We start from the raw sequence: 8,565 nt of genomic DNA on the forward strand, positions 1-8,565 counted from the left end.
CATGTCTATTAAGACCCTCTGCTGGTCCCCTTGATTTAAGGACAGATATTTGGGCATTGTTACATGTCCACAGAAAAGTGCCTTATTTTGGACAACCCACTGCACAGCAGGACGCAGATCTTCAACAACTGCTGGCTCCTGTGTCAGGCAAATGGGGATGAAAACATAGTTATTTCTCTGTTGCAGAACAGTTTTTTAACAGTTATTCAAATTTCACTAACCATGTAATTACACTACTGTTTAAAGTGAATACTGACCTGACTTACTTCCTGGAACTTGCGCTTTTTCAGTCTGAAAATGGGCACGTGTTGTCCTTCAAGCACAGCTTTGGCTTCCTCTCTCCAGTGTGCAAATAGCTTGCCAGAGCTATGAAGAGTAAGGCCACAGTGAGGGCATGTCATTTTCATGGACTTTCCATCAGCTGCAGTTTTATTGAACACAGAGGGTAGAGCATATGAATGTTCTAACAAAGACTCAGAAAATGGTTCAGATACCGAAGACAAAACCTTGGGGGGGAAACGGGGCTCCTCGAAGAGTACTGCCGGAGGAATACGGGTCTCCTCGGAGAGTTCAGCGGGGAGCAGTCCTGATAATGGTGGCTGACTTGGCATTGAAGAATGCTGACAAGACAATAAATGCCTTGCCATATCCCCACGCCGTATGATTGTAATCTTACAGACAGGGCAGTGAAAGTGTCCTGTTGTCCTACAAGGCAGCCTGCACTGGCATATCATTTTATCTGTAAGAGAAAAAAAACAAACAAACAAACAAACAGATGTAATTTAAATGTAGTTGTATAGAATGCAACCAATTTGTCTAACAATCAGATTGTACATGTTAACAAAAACATCCAAGCCAACCTCAATAATGAAAGCAAAATGGTATGGATCACAAAAGTTATGTCTAGGAAAGTGGTGAAAAGTAAATAAAAATATATTTTATAAAAACACTATTTTTGTTGCAGATGAACAGTACAATATCAACAGCAACTTTTAAGTCAACAAAGATACTGCAGACGTGCTTAAAAAAGTGCATATTTATAACTAAAGTATATTTAATACAAACATACCTTTGAAAGGCAAAGCATTTTTTTTTTGCACACTTAGATGCTCCTCAATCTTTGCCCTGACAGTAGGGCTGAAAGTGGGGCACAGAGGGCAGTGAAAGAGTCCTCTGCAACACGTGTTGCATTCCTGCAATTCTGGCTTTAAGCCCGAATTCCAGATTGATGTGTGCATCTAAAACAGAGAGAGAAACAGATAAACACCATATACACATTTAAGTTAAGGTTTTAGCAGAAATAACAATTTACAGTTGGCATGTAATAGATTTGGGAAGAAAATTCTTGAAAAAAAAACCCCACAAATATTTTACAAGACACTTTAATTTGTGAGACATGTTTCTATTGACATATAACAGTCAATTGAACAGAGGCTAACTAAAATCTGGGCAATAAAAAAGCTGTACAGAAAAGAATAACGAATAGAAGTATTGATAAATATATAAATCTGTTTGTGACGAAATTTACAGTGTTGACGCTAACCAAAGGTGTCACAAGTACACACGTTCCTTACTACAGTTTAGATACCTCTGTTTAAAAAGCACCGACTCGACTTTTTAGTCAAGTCGAAGTAAGAAGTACAGGGTCTAAAATATAATTTATGTACAAAATTTTGAAGTAATCTTGCGTCCAAAGCACGCGTGCGGGGGGCTGATTTACAAATGTACGGATTACAAAGTACAGATACGCGTGCTACAATGTGAGAAGTAGAAGTATAAAGAAGTATACAGTAGGCACAAAAAAGTACAGCAGTAAAGACACCAGAAAATTCTACTTAAGTACAGTATTGAAGTATTCGTTATTTTGCATCTCTGACGCCAACAATAAATCATACTCTAATGCAAAATGTGGTTTTTGCTTCTTCTCGCCCACAGAAGCCGTTAATCCAGCTCTCTTACTTAAACCAGGCCCAGGAAAAAGCATATTTGTGTGTTTCTCTGCCATGGAGCACGATGAAAAAACATTAAAATAAGGAGGAATGTTGTTGTAACGCTAAATAAGTGGCAACATGATCATTGTAAGAAAACTAGACGATTCCTAGAATTCTGAAATCACTAACGGCAAATTTATTTAAGAAAGACTTAACCAACCTTTGTGATCAACTTGCAAGACTTCCACGGTATCCATGCGTGTTTACGGCTAGTGTGGAGGTCACGTGCTTCCGGCTACTGTGGAGGTCACGTGTTTCCGGTTAGTGTGGAGGTCACGTGTATCCGGTTACTGTGGAGCTCCACAGTGGCTGCAGCCAGACCCTTCTCGTTACTACCACACACCAAATCCAGTTGTTGGTACCTGCTGGCTTGTGTAGCCACTAGGTAACAAAAGCTCAACACTGCCCCTAGCATCTTGGAGCACTTCTGTTGTGTTTTGTACGTGCTTCAGAGTTTGTACGTGCTTTGTCTCTAGCGGCCACCGTAAATATACTTTTAATTATTCACTCCACATAAAATGTAATAAATAAATCATATAATGCAAAACCCAACTATTTACATTTCAACTTTAAACTATTTAAATTTTCAGCTTTTTCCTTTTAAAATAAAATAAAAAAGTGAAACAACACAAAACACTGCAAACCACAACACAATTAAATATAAATTAATATATGAAAACAAAAAGAACATGCATATTCTCTGTCATATGGACCTGCATGAATAAACTTTCTGAATCCTTTATCATTCGCAACTGAAAATAGTTGTGGATGATTACTAGACCTTTCTAATGTGATGTCGTTGTCCCTGGCTCTCTTTCTCTCTCTCTCCCTCCCGCTCTGTTCCTGTGCTACTGAGTGTAACTACTGCCCCTCCCCCCTCTGCCAAGCGCAAAGCACAAGGCTCGCGTGCGGAGTGAAGCGGAAAAAAAGTGCGAGAGAGAGGGTGAGAGACAAGTGAGAGTTTCGTTCGCGACCAACACATCACTACTCATTAAAGCTGGAGTAACTATTGTAGCCAGCTCTTTCAAAAGAAATGCATTGAGGCTATTTCCATTAAAGTAATATGCAGTTTTGTGATAAAGATTTATCATATGACTATAATCTGAAAGAAAACAATTAATATTGACTTCACTCTTTAATAAATAGAAATATAAAAAAAATTGATATTTTCCATAAACAATGATTGCTCATTAACCCAATCATGGGTTAATGATTTTTATTTGTAAGCAGTGTCATAACACTTAAGGTGCATTGTGAAATAACTTTGAGTAAACATGCAGTCGCTTATGGTTGCAGCCACTCACTGAAAAACATGTCTTACACTGCAAATTCAAATAAAGAGGTATTTGCATTATTAGTTTAGTTTCGTTTTTTTTTGTTGTTTAAAGAACAACAATCTTATCCTCAATTGAATTCACTGATTATTTTGGATTTGCCCTGTTATGCCTTACCTAGATGAAGTAAATAATCTGCTTTGAGAATTATCATCTAATTTAAAAGCCTGAACAAATAAAATGGTCTTTATATTCCCGATACATTGATAAACCACAACACATAAACCGTCTGCCTTGTACTGTGCAGGTCTTACTGCATTTGTGGATGCGGCCACCAGAACAGGCCGGGTTGGATGGGATATTTGGGGCTGCTGCTGTCCAGGTGGCTCCTTCTGGCCACCTGGAAAATGCAAGCCTCACATCCACTAATTGAACATTGTTTTTGGACGGATATGAAATATCTTTCCAAATGCTGAACTACGTCGATCAGGTGGCTGTTAACTTTGTCTGTTGTGAGTCAGTTTGCCAGCAGATCTGCCAGGTTTTTGCTGCAGCAAAAACAACTCTGAAAAAGGTATTATAGTCATGTTGCCCTCTCTAGATCTCTGTTTACTCTCATGTTAGGTTCACATCTACCCCTTTGTAAGGAATGTTCACCTATTTGTCTTACCCAAATGGAAATCTTCCCATGGCAAAACTGTGTGGCCAAAATGCATAAAAGAGATGTGATGGCATGTGGCTTTAATGCACTCCTAACCCTACCCCTATTCTTAAGTGGTCCTCCAGCAACCTGGATGTTAAAAGGTTAAATACTAACCTTTAAACATTAACTAAAGAGCCGATTATCATTTGTAATTTGGCATCACAGGCTTTGTCTTTTGGCTTTCAAGAAGAAGATGGTTTTAAGATGGTCTTACAGCAGACGTTACTATAGTAGAAACTAGACTAAATTATAGAAATTTGACTTAGTGAAGTAATGGGAAGTCATTGAAAAGTCATTACAGTTTACACAGTGGGATCACTAAATGATGAAAGATGATTATCTATATGTTTGCAGAGGAGCACTGTTTCATTATTCATGTTGTACAGGAGGAGTTTTTAGTCTCTTGGTATGCTGCGCAGAGATAAAGCAGAGTTTTAAATGGGCTAATTGCCACGGCTCTCTCAAAATAGCCAGAAATACACACACCAGACAAAACACACACGCTCACAGACTCCAGTCCAACATCAACACCTTGGTACGTCTCAGCGATGGTAGATGAGTGGAGGGGAACGGCTCAGATGGGAAAGCAATGGTGAGTTACGACCATTTTTAGATCAGGAAGCGTGGTGGGGGTACCAGTGGTGCAAACACACATACACAAACCACAAGCACACACTGACACTACACAGATCCAGTATACACAGAGTGTCCCTTAACTAGCAGCACACTGAGACATCTCTGCTTTCTGCTGATAGAATTTTTTCGTGCATTCAGACCAACGCAAACACACACCGAGCTTTCTGAGAATAGAAACTGTTTTAATCAAGGTTTTGGAGCATCCTCGGCTCTGTTATTAGAGCAAATTACCTCCTGGACTACTTACATGAGGAGCACACTTGCACACTCAGATGCTCACACAGATACACTTAAACACACTTTCACATCTGCACACATTCACACAAATTAACCGGTTGGATCAGCAAAGGGACACGGCCACCCGTGAGTGGGTTTTTTTTCCACAGAAGAAGCCTGTTTACACTGCAATGGAAGAACACAAGAACAGTCATGGATGATGGATTGCAACCTGGTGTTCTCCGTCTGTCTTACTTTCTATTTCTTTATCTGTCTCTCTCTCTCTCTCTCACACACACACACACACACACACACAGAATCAGCAAATCTCTTTGTGTGGAGGATGATACTAATATAGTACACACTGGTGACACACAGAGACTAGCATTCACTTGACTGATCCTTCCCCTGAAGCAGCATTCTGATGACACTGGTTAATTCATCATGAAAGATGCTCACCACTGAGGAGCATGCTGTAGTGTTTCTGGCTTTGGGAGCACTTCTAATGGAGTTTTCAGACAATAATATGACAGATCATCTAAGAAGTTTGTGCTTTACTTATGCTGAGTGAAATAAATTGTGTTACCTTGCATTAAGTAGCAGATTTGTCTGTCAGTGTGCTGAACCAAGAACATCTATGTATTCATCTTTTTAGCCAAGCTTACTAGTGTTAGTTGATAACTTAGCTATCGGTCCTCTCATCCAGATATGATCACTTTTACCTATGCTTACACCTGTCCTTTATATACAATTAAATTAAATTCAATGTATATAGCATCAAATCAGAAGAAGAGTCACCTCAAAGTGCTTTATATTTTAAGGTAAAAACCCTATAATAATACCAAGAAAGCCCTAACAATAAGCACGCACTTGGCAACAATGGGAAGGAAAAACTCAATTTTAGCAATGGCAAGACAGTAACAATCCATCCATCCATTCGCTTCCGCTTATCCTTTTCAGGGTCGCGGGGGGCGCTGGAACCTATCCCAACTGTCTTAGGGCGAGAGGTGGGGTACACCCTGGACAGGTCGCCAGTCTGTTGCAGGGCTAACACACAGGGACAGACAACCATTCACACTCACATTCACTCGCACAGTCACACCTAGTGACAATTTGGATTATCCAATTAACCTATCCCCACAAGCTGCATGTCTTTGGACGGTGGGAGGAAGCCGGAGTACCCGGAGAGAACCCACGCAAACACGGGGAGAACATGCAAACTCCACACAGAAAGACCAGTAACAGTAACAATCGAATCAAATAAAAATAGAGCATGCATCATGCATCTAAGAAAATAGAGCATGCATCTTTTCGTGTGTCATCTGTGCTGCCTCCTGCATGTCCAACCCAGGCAGCGTCCTTGACTAAAACAACTGGAGTATTTCTAATGAATGTGTCTGAAGTGGAGTACCTCCTGCTGGTCGCCACATATGAGAAAGGACAACCCCCAGCCCGATTCTTCATCATTTTCTGAAGATTGTGTGAGAAAACAGAATAAATAAAGCAGGTATTCTTGATCAAACTGCTGCAAAGAAACAACTACAGAGGGGACCAATGAGTAGCTGCTTGGACTGACTCATCCAAGACTGGGCTTCATACAGAAATCTGGACTTTAGTCCAGACCACCATGGCCATAACAACATTCTTCAGTGACACGCCATTGCATCTGATTTGAACTGAGTGGGTCCATCATTTCTGCAGAACAATGAGCCAAAACACACCACCCAGTTTGACCAAGACGAGAGTGATCAAGGAGACGATCTAGTTGCCACTATTACTCAGCTTCACCCCAACTAAAAAGGTCTGAGGTAAGCTGAACCTCAGATGGAACAGAAAGCTACCAACAAGTGCTCAACATGTGTGGGGAGTCCTTTCGGATTGTTAGACAGGCTCGTGATGATCTTATGAAACCAATTCAAAGAATGTCAAAAGTGTTTATTCAAAGCAAAAAGTGGCCACTTCAGTTTCAAACTGGCACTTACTTTGAAGATTGCAAAATGTAAATCATACTGTGCTTTATTTAGTTTGTTTTTAGGGCTTTCTGTCCCTCTCCATGCTGCTGCTTGCTCCAAGAAGCATTAGCGCTAAGCCACCGAAGACTCCAGCACCTTCTAGCTCACAATAAGCTTGTCAAATGAAGAACGTATTCCCAGTTTTCCCAGCAGTCAACAGTCGATTAAAATTCTGATTTCCTGCAGATGTGATTTAGTTTACCGAATATCCCTCAGACCTGACAATTTCAAAACAACGATGAGATGAGAACTTGATTACAGCAGTTCAAAGCTTCAGAGTTCTCTATAATTCTCAGGAAAGACTGCAGAAACAAACATCTCAGATGTGCTCGGAGAGCAGTCGCTCTGATTGCTGAGCTTTCAAGTGTGATGAGTTGTTTCTTTTGATTTTTGATTAACACTACCTAGCTTACTTTATATCCCAACTTTATGCACTGAAATTGCTGGTGTGTAATATTAGAATAAAGGCTAAAAGCATTAAAAAGCCCAGTGCTGGAGACAAAAAGAATAAAAAAAGATCACTCGAGAGTCAAAAACAGTTAAAAGACAAATGTATATGTGCAATCAAAACAGAACCGCAATCCCATTATAGAGCAAGCGGGCCACATTTATCCAGATAATTGCTCCTGAAGCAAACAGTCCAATGTGGGACATACAAGATCACAGGCCAATTCTATTTTAATCCTGACTAAACACAGCAGAGGCAGACCCTTACTCAATCTGCCACAGCATCCTTCATCTTCAGGTTCAAGTCCGTGGGACAGACGGGCTCTTTCATTATTCCATAATGGGTTCCTTGAGAAGAGAGCAGGCACAAAGACACATTTTTCCTCATTCAGCTTTGACATTAAAGAGTGATTTTCATTGAGGTTTGTGGAAAGATAAGCAAGTGCAGACAGTCCTTAGAGATATAGTTATACCAACCATTAATAACAAGTGGACAGGTCAGGAAAGTAAGAGCCATATTCCTTTAAAACAATCTTGTTCCAAATACTGAAAACATTTTAACTGATACTTTCAGCAAGCAGTATTTAAGAGCACATTTTTCAGTTTTATGAACCCTGAAGTGTTCTAGTTGGATTTATGTAATCTTCATGCTGTAGTCCACGTGTTCTGTTCTGGCTGATCGAGTTAAATTCCGAGAAAGGTTATAATATGTATCAAGCTGGACCGTTCGACAGCCGACAGAGAGGTCGACAGCCTGAATTTGTGAGTCAAATTTCACTCAGTGTTGAACTAATCATAGAACTGATGTAGATTTGCAACTTTTAAGCAGCATTTTTGCCAAGATCAAGTCAGACTGCGCTCTAATGTACCGTGGTGTGAAAAAGAATTCCTGTTTTTTGTGTGTTTGTGACACTTAAAATACAGTGTCCACCCTTAGCAGCAACAACTGCAATCAAGTGTTTGCAAAGAATCATTCTTTTGTGTAATTTCTCATAATTTCTCATAATAATTCTCATGTTTTAGCTCCCTTTAAGCTGCCTTTCTTCTGATTGTCGGCCCCCGTTCAAAAACTGTAGGTGGGCAGATGACTATAACAGGGATACCCTTTCTCATTACATCATACAAAGCCAAGAGTAGAGTAGCGCAGTCTGACACTGATTATTAGCGTATACACTGACCTCACAATTTGACATTTTGGCCATGTTTATATATGTTTAAATGAGCATCCAGCATCAAAACAATCTATTTCTGACAGAAAATACGAAAAAGGCATAACAGGATACTTT

At 39.9% G+C, this 8,565-nt stretch overlaps 1 long non-coding RNA gene across 1 annotated transcript; it reads right to left on the bottom strand.

Moving 5' to 3' along the window:
- Positions 1-270: 270 nt before the first annotated feature.
- LOC309707513 lies at positions 271-2,227 on the bottom strand. The gene is made up of 4 exons (XR_014276998.1): positions 2,152-2,227; positions 1,070-1,238; positions 495-739; positions 271-366 (listed from the first exon to the last, which is right to left on the bottom strand). It is a non-coding gene; the product is annotated as an uncharacterized lncRNA (long non-coding RNA).
- Between the last annotated feature and the right edge of the window lie 6,338 nt (positions 2,228-8,565).

Source organism: Aulonocara stuartgranti (assembly GCF_965226115.1).
Source record: "Aulonocara stuartgranti genome assembly, chromosome: 5".
NCBI lineage: Eukaryota > Metazoa > Chordata > Actinopteri > Cichliformes > Cichlidae > Aulonocara > Aulonocara stuartgranti.